Below are 11,697 nucleotides of genomic sequence, written 5' to 3'. Positions count from 1 at the left end.
GTGGGTCCGCTGGTCTCCTTCGGGACAAAGAGCTCCTGTGGGGCTCTTGTCCTCGTTTGCAGTGTGTTCATCTTGATCCTAGAAAAGAGGCCGCTCAGGATGGGGATGATATTTCAATTGCTCCGGGACTGAAGCATCTCCTCACGTGGGCCAGGCCTTCACACACCCAAAGCAGAACCGCGTCGGCGAAAAGGATTGACAACCGGCCTCATGACCCAGGCAGACAGGCAGAAACAGGCTCACCAAAGACATGCCGCCATGTGAGAAACAGCTTTGTGGCGCACAGGGCACATTCGGCCAAGGACACACACGCACACGGGCACACACACACAAACCGACAGAGAGAGGGAAAGAAACACACAGAGACTGAGAGACAGAGAGAGAAGAGAGAATGGGAGACACACACACAGACACACACTCACACACACACCCACACACATATACACACAGACACACACACAGAGTCTTACAGCAGAGGCATTGAAACACACACACCCAGGCAACCCCTGAGGCTGTGGGGTTCTACTTTAGATGAGAACGACCCTTCGGTGTGAGAGCACCCCAGCGGCACGCAGGCCGTCCTGTCCTCGAGATCACAGCGTCACGACTTTTGGGGAGACTCACCCCAACCAACACCGTCCAGGGAGGCCTGAGGGAGGGATTCCGTGCTGCCTTCTCTGGACTCTGCGTCGGGTTTCCTCACCCTGTTCGGCTCTTTGTGACTCTTGGCATCCAGAGACTTTCCCCCGACCCGGTGGAGAGGTCAGGCCGGAGCCTCAGAGCCTGGACACCCAAGCACTGCCACGGATGTCTCCCCCTTTGCCAAGCCTCGGGGACTGGTTTCTAAGACAACCGTGGGAACCGCTGTGAAGGGAGAAGCTGCTCATGCCTCGCGCATGCGCATTGGCTCGGCCGACTGGTTCTCTCCTCCTGGCAGTCAGGCTGCGTCCCCTTTAAAGAACGCCACCGCTGAAAACTGACCCTCAGATCTGCCTTCCTGAATTTCTTTAGGGAAAGCAACAACCATCCCTGTAAACCATGGGTTTTCATGGGGAGGAAGGAGAGGGCTAGTTGTCTGAGAGGGAAACTGCTTAAGGCTGCAGACTAGGAAATGGGATTCCAGGTTTAAGATAGCTCCTTTCTGGACCTCAGTTCTTCACCTAGTCACCTAGTCACAGGGTGGATTGCCTCTAAGGATACTTAGGGGAAAAGGAACCAAATTCGGGATGCTTGCTTTAAGCCTTGATGGGAGACGGGGAGGCCAACCCTTCTCTGCAGACCATGATCCTCACTAGACAGAGGAGTTCCAAACCTGCCCATCTCATCCCATGCACTGACGGTGCCTGGCCTGGCTCCAAACTTCCGAAAGGAACTATTTTACAGGTGCCAAAAAGGGGACACTGTTGATAATAATAATAAAATGAAACAATCTGATTGGGGCATTGCTGGATCAGAAAATGTGTGACCTTTTTAAAGTTAAATTGTTAAAAAAATTTTAACTATTAAACATTTTAAATATTAAGCCTGATCTCTTTGGTAGCCCTGGAGCAGGGCTGAGGCACAGAGAGAAACCTTTCCTTCAGCCAGGTTGTCTGTGTCACACTGATTTATTTTTGTTTTATTTGTGGATTTCTTAATGGACTCAATGGTGGCTCCTCTTTGCACTCCTCGGGTTGACAGGCAATTCCTTCCTAGCCCAGGTCTCAGCTCTGGTTTAGTTTTCATAACTTTTGGGGGTCCAGGGAGCCAGGAGACTGGAGATAGAAAGCAGAAGAGCACTGGGGCGGTGGATCTGCCTTGGCTTACCCCCAAATTTCTGGATTCCAGGTGCCTTGCTCCAGTCCCCGCCCCATCCTAGGCTCAGGATGCTCTCCCACCCTACTAACCACTGGTCCGGTCAAAGCCCAAGCTGCTGCCAGCCACCATGTTATCTCCCAGCCTGGCTAGGGTGCCTGCTAGCCAGCAGTGGCTATGGTGGTGTGCAGAGTGAGGGTGAGTTTTTGTATTGACTGCCATTCCGTTTACCTCAAGAAGTATGTTTGGGCAACCATTCTGTGCCAGGCAGCAGACAGAGTCCCTGCACTGCAGGAATTCCTAGTCCTGTGGGCAGGGGTGTGTGGAGGATGGCACATGGTGGTTAGCCTGGTCCAAGGGTCTCCACTCCCTTCCTAGCATCCTAGAGATCCTGGAGGCTAGGTTGGCCACAGAGACTGAGTTCAGGACAATTCCTTCACGCAGTTAACAAAGTTATCTGTAACTCCCTGGTTAAAAAACACACACACACACACACAAAAACACAAAAACTGGCAGTCGTGGGAGGTATTTCCCCACTGGGCTGGTTGGTAGCAGGAGAAGAACTGTGGACCCCTGGCCGAGTGGCGCCTGGAAAGAGGCTGATGTAAGAGTGGTGTAGCTGTGAGTGGGAGAAGTGAGATCTGGTGGGGTACGTCCATGTTCCCTGTTCCTAAAGTCAAATTCTCCCTGAAAAGACCCAGGGCAGCACTGTTAGGGAGCTGAAGGAGTCCCTCTGTGCCCAGAGGGAATTAGGCCACTCAGGCCTCAGAGAAGGAGGGCGGGTGGTGAGGACAACCTCCCCAAGCCCCCATCAGAGCAGGCCCAACACTTGGAAATTCACTCCTCAGTCCACCAGATTCTGGTCCCATCCTACATCCCCACCAGGGCACAGGAGGCCCACGTAAAAACAACCTTTATTTGGCCAAATTAACTCACTTTCCTTGATTACCTCACTTATTGGAAAGTGAAAGTACACCCCACGCTCCTCGCCGTGCCCTGCCTAAACCTCTTTATCTCTGAAGCCCACTCTTTGAGACCTAAAAGTTAGGGTTCAACAGAAACGCTCTAGGACTACAGGAGTGACACGACAGTCCCTATCCTACAGTGCACTAAAAGCCAAACTGAAGGCTGCTTCCTTGGTGGAGAGTGTCTCAGGGTGAGGTGGCAGGACTGTTAGCCGCTTCTCATTTTACAAGCTCCTTGTCCACAGTCGTCTGCACCAGCCCCTCACAAAACTGGTTCTCGCCTTCTGGTGGGTGCTGGTGTTTACCCCTTTCCTCCCACTATCTGTTCAAACCGAGCCCACCCACCCTCCATTCACCCCCCCTCCTTAAGGCTCCCTGAGCTCTATTTACCCTTTTGTAACTCCATCCCTCCATAAGTACACAACTCTCCTAGCTGGTTTCCTAGAGGGCAGATACAGTGTTTCCAGTTGGTCCTCTGCAGATATCTGTGAATAAGTCTCTCCCAGCCCCTACATATAAATATGTCTGTTCTAGACAGACGGGCCTAAGTCCCAACGTAAACACATCACAAGATAATTACACCTTATATACATACAGATCTCTCTATAGAGTTATATTTGAAAGTGTCTATAACTCTAGAGAGAGATTGAAGCATGCACATATAGGACTATAATTACTTATGTCTATTTTTATAACTATGCAGTTATAAATAGATATGCCTATATATAGTGATAATAATATAGAAATAGCTCCATAGCCATATATGGCTCTAAGTGAATGCTCTAACTACTCTATTTCACAATCAATAAGTATATATCTCCTGATACATAATTCTAATAATATACGTTTTTATCTATATAGCTGTTCAGAGATATAAATCTGTCAGGATATCAAATGTACATAAAGCCAGATGGCTGTAAGAGAGTCGTATATTTTCCCATATGTAAATCTGCTCCTATAACTACTGTATATGCACAAATACAATGGAAATAATTATATTTCCCTCAAACGTAAATCTGTAAATACAACCACAGCACATTTAGGTACGGTTAGACATAGAGCAATATTTCCTAGACATCAGTCTGTCAGTAGAGCCACCAGTGCCTCCAAACAGAGAGTTATAGAGGGAGTTATAAATAAACTCTCCAGATGTGAACGGATCAGTAGAACTAGATGTAAACATTACTCCAAGCCATTCCTCCTCCTCCTTCTTCTTCTTCTTTGTAAGATATTCCTGAAGCAAGCCCAGTCATATAACAGGGTGCAGAGGTGTCTGGGTACTGGTATTTTTTCCCCCAAGGAGGGTCGGAGGTCGCTGGACTTTGGGAAACTGTGCAGGAGTGGGTAGGGGACAGTGCCCGCTCCCAACGCAGCCCAGAAGCCCCTTCCGTCTGTCTCCTGGTGGCTGAGAGCTCGGGCAAGTGGAGAGGCCTAAGGGAGGAAAATGAAAAAGCAGAGTCTGGCTTGAGTCGTTTGGCCCTTCGGCCTAAAACCCTCTCAACAGGGAAGCCCCGAACAGGCGTCGGAGAGGAGAGAGCCCACGAGGCCCAGAGGCTGGGGGAAAGGGGCTGCAGGCTGGGCTGCGGGGGCCGAGCAGAGTCGCCAGCCGGTGCCTGACCGCCCGGGCCCCCATCTCCCGGGGCCGCTGCCTCGCTGGCGGCCTGGAACTCAAAACCCGGGCCCTAGCCCTGCGCCCTGTGCTCAGCACTTCCACTGGTCTTATTTTATTGCTGTTTTGTCCAATTAGGTATCGCAGCGTCCTCCACCCGGTGTTGTTTTCAAATGCGAGGGCACCCAGGGCTTTCTGAATGCGTGTGTTTGTGTGTGTGTGTGTGTGTGTGTGTGTGTGTGTGTGCTGGCTTTAAATAAGTGACTCAGTGGATAGTGTATTTCTCTTTTCAGACCAAATGGGTCACCGGCTACTGAAAAAGAATCCAGACCTCTGAAAGGGTTCGTGACAAATTTTTTAGAAGTTCTCACGCTTATTTGTTACGATGATTTTCTTTTCTTTTTTCTCTTTTAAAAAAGTTGGCTAATTTGTGTTTCTATATTCCTCTTTAATTTTATTTTTATTGGGGGTACAAATGTTTTTAAAGGAGGCATTTCGTTAGACCCGAAACTGTGGGGTGGCTTCCTCTCTAGCAAACTTACTATCTCTACGGCTGTGATTCCCATCTCCCCCAAGAAAACAAACTAATTAAATGACCAGAAAACTGTACCTGGAGAAAATGAGGTATATGTTGCAGGATCCGGGACCGCGGTCTTTGCTTGCTTCATGAAAAATCGGCTGGTCTCCAAACTCGCGAAGGCAAATTCAAGGCGCCTCAACTCCCCCTTTTAAATTTTTTAATATAGAGCCTAGAAAGGGAACTTTCCCTGGGCCTGCCGGAGCCCCAGCCTGGCTCTCCCAACTTCCCAGCGGCCATAAGTGTTTTTCTGCTTCCCTTCGGGCACCCCGTCTTCCCGGGCATCTCTGAGCTCCTGCCGGATCAAGGCTGTGGTCATCACCTCATTCATCTCTGCCGCTTGGCCTGAGCCTGCACATTTGGCCTCCTTCTTAAAACAGGGGCTCCTAGAGAGTCCCAAAATCCATTAACCATTCCCATATGTGGGATCCCTTCCCTGATCACACAAAGCAGAAGCCTGAGAAAAAAAACAATAAAGAGTGGCCTCCTGGCTCTCCTTCCCCTCTTCCGTCCCTTTTCTGGGAAAGGGGTTCCCAATCCCAGCCCCGCCAAGAGCATATTAAGAAGCTTTCTTCCTCCCTTCCTTTCCTATCTCCCCCTCAGATGCTGTGATCCTGACTCCTTCTGTCTCCTCCTCAAAATATTTCCTCTTGCATTTTATTGTTATTCTGTTATGGAGGGACTGTTAACTACTGTTTTATTATTATTATTCATTATTTATTGTTATTATGATTGTCGTTAGAGATTTGTTCACCACCGTTCAAGGGACAGCAGCCTGGCCCAGGGGGAAGCCTGCCTCTCCCTCTCTGTCTCTCTCTGTCTCTCACACACACACACATACACACACACACACCCTAACACAGTGCACACTCACGCATATATGCTCACAAATGCCTGCTGTGTTCAGGCCCCTGCACAGCAATCCGAAGAGGCAGGCCTCCTACCCCAGCACGCAAACAACACACTGCCCTCGCACACCAGCATTCAGGCAGAACACCACCCCCAGACCAACGCCAAAACCCACACGCACCGAGCTTGCAAGGAAAGGAAAATACATAAAGAATCCCTTCTCTCCAAAACCTGTAGGGGCGAGTCAGGCCTCTGTCTCTTCCCCCCCAGTGGCTTTCGCTTTCTCTTTTTTTTTTCTCCTTGTTTACAGCTTCAGAGAGCTCAAGGCCCATAAATCTTGAGGGGTCTACAAAGTGCAGAGCACATTTGTATGCATCGTTAGGGCTCGCTAATACCTAAGCCCATTAAGGAGCGTGTATGCGCGTGGTTTCTGGTGTGTATTAACTTATAGTTAAATTCTGGAGGAAAGGGCATTGTGAATTAACATATACCAAATCCATCATGGGCTTTTGTCATATCAGATTAGTCAGTCATGGGTTTGGGGGAGCAACTTGCCTGGGTCGGGGTGTACCCACCCTTCAAACTTTGTGGAGCAGGCCCGGGGGTCTTGGGAAACACGAAGGCATTCCTATCCAGCCCCAGTCATTCGGATCCCCCAGGCCTAGCGGCTGCACACCTGTGAGATGGCGGAGGGACTGCAGACCCGGGTGCGGGAGGCCAGTGCCAGTGAAGAGAGGTGGGCGAGGGAGGCCCCTCCAGCGTCCTGCTGGGGTTGAGTTGGGGCGACTCGTCCTGTGGCCGCTGGGTCGTCTGGTTTCCGCTTTCCGAAAGAAATGAGAGGAGAGGCAAGTGGAGTCACTGAACTTTGATTAAACCGTAGAGAAGACAGTGGGAGGAGGGAAAAAAAAAAAAAGATCGGAGAAGGAGGAGGAGGTGGCCGAGAGATCGAGGAAAGGAAGTCCTAGCGGCTCCAGGGAATTTGGAAATCTCTCCAAGGGGCTGAAAGCTGGAAGTTGTATGAAGGTGTTCCTTTCCCACACCCCAGCTACTCCGCCCCAGTCGAAGAGGCTAATTCCGGGCCTCTTATAAAAATAAGAAAGAAAAAGTAAAGAAAAAAAAAATCTAATTATGTGGCATGTTTCAGCCAGGTGTTCCTGGTTCCAATGACTCAGACCCTATTGGAGCCCCGAGGATCTGGATAATTGGGCCTGCATAGACAGAGATGAAGGATGCCATTTCTAAAAGGAGGAAGGGGAGAGGAAAGTCCATCTCTTGGGGTCTTGTAGAAAATGCCAAAGACCAACCAAGCTAAATTATTGTGTCCGTGTAGATCTATTTCCCTATTTACATACAGCAGGCTGTGGGGGTGGGGGGTGAGGGAAGGCCGGGAATAAATGACCAGGATGGAGCTGGCTGGCGGGAGAGAAAATGCGCCCCCCGACCCTTTGCGGGAACAGCCAAGGGGCCTCCTCAGCTCGCAGCTCAGGCGGCCGCACGGCGGACCGGTCCGGGGCCCGGGGCCGGGCAGGGCTGGGGGAAGGGAGGCGGGGGCGGGAGGGGAGGCGGGGGCGGGAGGGGAGGCGGGGGCGGGAGGGGAGGCGGGGGCGGGAGGGGAGGCGGGGGCGGGAGGGGAGGCGGGGGCGGGAGGGGAGGCGGGGGCGGGAGGGGAGGCGGGGGCGGGAGGGGAGGCGGGGGCGGGAGGGGAGGCGGAGGCGGGCCCACCCCTGGCGCTGTGAACTTTAGCTGGGCCGCCGCCTGTCAGCCCCAGAAAGCGTTAGAGGTGCAGCAGCCCGCGCCAGCCTCCGCAGCCGCCTTTGTACGCGTGATTTATGACTTCAATCTTGGTTCACCAAGAGTTCACACGGCTTTCGCTGCTGTTGAAAGTTAAAAGATGGTCTTCGCTTGACAAGTTGGACTATTGAAAATTCCTTCTTCTTCTTCTTTTTTTTTTATTTTAGAAGCGAAGAGCAGAGGCTCAGGAGAGAAAAAAATTGGAGGGGGGGCGGGGGACAGGGGTTGCAGGTGGGCCAAAATGGTAGGTCAGGAAAGTTTGTCTTCCTATATTTAGGATTTTTTGTTGTTAGGATTTGCGTGCGTGTTGGGGAGAGGGTAGAGAATAAGAGGGAGCTAGGCAAGAGATGTAAAAATCTCTCATATTTAGAGGCCAAAGGAGTGAAAAAAAAACTCGTGCTTCCGCAGTTAATTATCTTGGTAACTTGGGTCACACCCCCTAACTGATCCTCCTCTAGAGACCGGAAATGGGCCAGGTAAGGGAGAGAGTTTGGGTAAAGGGTAAGGTTTGTGGGCTTCTCACTGGGTGTACTTGATCATCCACCTTACCTGGGTAACTATTTTTTTTTTTTATTTGGAAATGGGGTCCAGCTCTGTTTCCCAGGCTGGAGTGTTGTGGCACCATCATAGTTCACTGAAGCCTCAAACTCCTGGGCTCAAGTAGTCCTCCCACCTTAGCCTCTTAAGTATGTGAGACTGCAGGCATGTGCCACACCGCCAGGCTGGGTAGCTGCTTTTCAATGTGCTTCTGCACCCACAGATTTGGAAAAGGGCATTTTTAGGCAGCAGTCTTTCAACTCTCTTCATCCTGTAGGTTTAGCCTGCCATTTACATTTGATGCACATGAAGAGGCTAATAGGAAGGAAATCTATAGAACTGGAATTGGAAGTCCTTTCAAATCCCAAATTCCCTTGGTCTAAGAGCCAGTCTCTCTTCTTTCTAGCATTTTGACAATGGTCATGCCACAGCAGAGGTGGTGGTCAAAGATCTCCCAAAGACCAGGATCTAAGGCCCCTTTGTTATCTAAGGCTCTGAGTACTTGGAGAGACAAAACTCACTCCTTCTTTGTAGATTCAGAGAGACAGAGAGAGAGAGAAAGAGAGAGAGAGAGAGAATGAGGAGATACCTTGAAGCTGAGGGTCTGCTTGGCTTTTCGAGGTTTTTTTTAAAGATATGTTTCTAAAAAATTTTCTGGAGTGGGAATTGGGATTGTGTGCACTGGGAAGGGGAACAGCAGAGAGCTGGGTCTGGAGTTGGGTGTGCCTCCCTAGCCCTATTAAGGCCCCATCTCCACTACTGATGCTAGGTAAATGTCTTCTTAAGAGATAGAGCCAGCCCCTCAAATCCAGATCTGGGAACCAGAGGCATCCACGCTAGAAGGGGCACTCCCTGCTTCTCTTTCTACATAGCATTAGAGAGGTATTTTCCCACCATGTAAGGACTTAGATAAGAGAAGGAGAAGAGCCAGAAAGATGTCCACATCTCGCCAGGACACCTAGCACCAGGCCCTCCTACAGGGGACCACATATGTAAATAGCAGAATGGGGAGCAGAGAACAGAGAGACCCCAGAAATCCAGAGTCCAGGCTCTGAGGTCACTTTGGCAGGAATGGTCCTCTGGCCTTATGAAGAACAGAGGGGCAATATGGCACTGTTTAGAAGCTCAGGGGGTCATAGCTGTTAGGAGGAATCAGCCAAGGAAGCTAATGAATCTCTTCCAGGTTCTGGTTGGGAAGCAGAGGAATGAACTTAACGGCCTCTGGAAGTAATGTCTGTACTGAAGTCCCCTTCTCACACTTTCTGACTGTGTTCCTCCCTGGGAAATAATTCCAGTGGGCTTGTGCTTATCTGCAAGTCTGGGGTAATTATGAATTATTAATTCATCATTAAGACTTGATTGTGACCGTTGCTCTCCAGTGGACCCATTTATCTCCTTCTTTGTGAGGCAGAGGGCAGCCTCTGTTAGCCCTTGGCTTCTGTAACAGGCAAACTGAGGCCAGCCCCTCTTGAAGGCAGTCCTTGAACTCTGCCCTAGGTGGAATGGTTGCCTCATTACCAGTCAAGTCATGTTGCACCTCAGAGTATTTGTACAATAGAGCCACCTCCCACAAACTTCAGATTTCAAAGTGTTTGTAGGCTCCTGGAGAGATAGAGTAGGGGATTGGGAGTGAGACTCCAACAGGGGAAGAAACTTGGCCAAGCTGTGAGTGGAGATAGGAATTAAGGTGAGGTGGGAGGACTCCCAGGCACAGTATCTAAGCAATCTGGGATCAGGAATGGGCATTTTGCCTTCCTTACCCTAAGGAGATGCTAGTCTCCGTCAACTCTCTGGGGACCCCTGAACACATATCTGGCCCCTTTTCCTGACCTTTCTAGTTGAGACCCCAGAGATGGCCTCCCTGGAGCCACATTGTGAGTGACCAGAGCTGCATCCAGCATCACCCCCTCTGAGGGGCCAGCAGACAGCTCCAGGCGGAGCTCAACGTGTCCTCGGACTCCAGCAGGAAGTGCTGGACTGGATGTCGGTGGCGGCCTTTGATACCCCGATTCTGCAACCTCGGCCCCTGGGGCCCTCCAGGCCCACAGTCCTGCTGACTGAAATGTTGGCAATGGTGGCCACTGCGCCTCCGCTCAAGAGTTTGCAGGAAGTTCCATGTGGGAGATCAAGTGAGAGTGGCCAGGGGCCTCTAGCAATGACCAGCAGACAAAGCCTGGTCTCCAGGCATCACCAGGCCACTGGGCCAGGAGCCTGAGCTGTGGGCTCTGTGGTGGGTGGATGCTGGTTTTCTTCACTGGTACGGGAGAAAATGGGGATCCTGAGAGATCCCATGGAGAAACTTCCAGCAAGCTGGGCCTGGATCCCAGCCCGCATCTGCTCAGGTGTTCATAGTTGTGGACACTGAGTATCTGCCAGTCCTAGTCCCTCGGAGGGACCCATGCACTCCAGAAAGCAGCCTCAGACCCAGGGAGGTTGGTATCATGCACTGATGAGGACAAGGCCTCCTGGAAGCCCCTGGGGCAAAACCTCTTGGCAGTGCTCAAGGCCCCACACTGGAAAGTGGACACAGCACGGTGATCTGCCATGTCCAGGCTGGTGCAGAGCAGCAGGCAGCCCACGTCACTCTCCTGGGCCATCTCTCTGCAGGGGACAGCCACCATCTGAGCCCCCCATCCAGGGGTTCCCATGTGGGGACACCTTCTGGCAGCCCAGCTGAGCTCCCACCACTAGCAAACACTGCCGGCCTCCCACCCCAGAGCGTTTTCAATGGCAGCAGCCCCCGAGGGCACCCACTGAGAGACCCCAACTGAGAGCCCCCAACCATGCCCTTCGGACTCCTGGCAAGTGGGACGGTGAGTGAGGAGGCCCGAGATCTGCCTCACAACAGAGCAGAGCATGCCTGCTCCAAGCCGGGGTCCTCTCCAGACATGGAAGGAGGGAGGGAGAGAAGGAGGGAGGGAGGGGAAGGGGGAGGGGAGGGGAGGGGAGGGACCAGGGAGGATAATGAAAAGGACCTGGCACTATTTGTAGAGACACACTTCTGCCCACTGAGAAGATCCTCGGCCTTGATGTCCAGCTCAGCAGTGATGGAACCCGGACAGAGAGAGCAGGACCCCAGCATGAGAGTAGCAATGGACGCCACAACAAAACATCCACGTTTCACATTCACGACTTCCAGGAGCAAACCGAGCCTCTCCAGCAGCAGGGTGAGAGGTGACAGGGCACAGTTGAGGAGTCCCAGGGCTGCCGCGATGGGGGTGCCCACGCAGGGCTTCAACAACGGGCGTCCACTCCCTCGCAGTCTGGAGTCCCACGTCCCAGATGGAGGTGCGGGCAGGGCCACGCTGCCTCTGAAGGTTCTGCAGGAGCACCCTTCCTGTGTCTTCCACTCCCGGTGGCTCCAAGCATCCTTGGCTTGTGGCCGCATCACCCCACTGTCTGCTCTGTCGTCTCAGCCTCCTCCTCCTCCTCTCTGTGTCTGAGTCTGGATTTCCCTCTTCCTGTGAGGACACCCGTCACCAGGGTTCAGGGCCCACCCTACCCCCGTATCTCATCTGAACTAATTCCACCTGCAAAGAGCCTGTTTCCAAATAAGGTCACATTCTGAGGTTCTG

The 11,697-nt window shown here is 51.8% G+C and overlaps 1 long non-coding RNA gene across 1 annotated transcript; it reads right to left on the bottom strand.

Moving 5' to 3' along the window:
- Nucleotides 1-3,726: 3,726 nt before the first annotated feature.
- On the bottom strand, nt 3,727-7,264 carry LOC129531433 (uncharacterized). Its single transcript, XR_008676655.2, has 4 exons — nt 7,099-7,264; nt 6,370-6,614; nt 4,979-5,240; nt 3,727-4,190 (listed from the first exon to the last, which is right to left on the bottom strand). It is a non-coding gene; the product is annotated as an uncharacterized lncRNA (long non-coding RNA).
- Between the last annotated feature and the right edge of the window lie 4,433 nt (nt 7,265-11,697).

Source organism: Gorilla gorilla, chromosome 12 (genome assembly GCF_029281585.2).
Source record: "Gorilla gorilla gorilla isolate KB3781 chromosome 12, NHGRI_mGorGor1-v2.1_pri, whole genome shotgun sequence".
Classification (NCBI taxonomy): Eukaryota; Metazoa; Chordata; class Mammalia; order Primates; family Hominidae; genus Gorilla; species Gorilla gorilla.
This window is presented reverse-complemented; position numbering and strand designations above follow the sequence as displayed.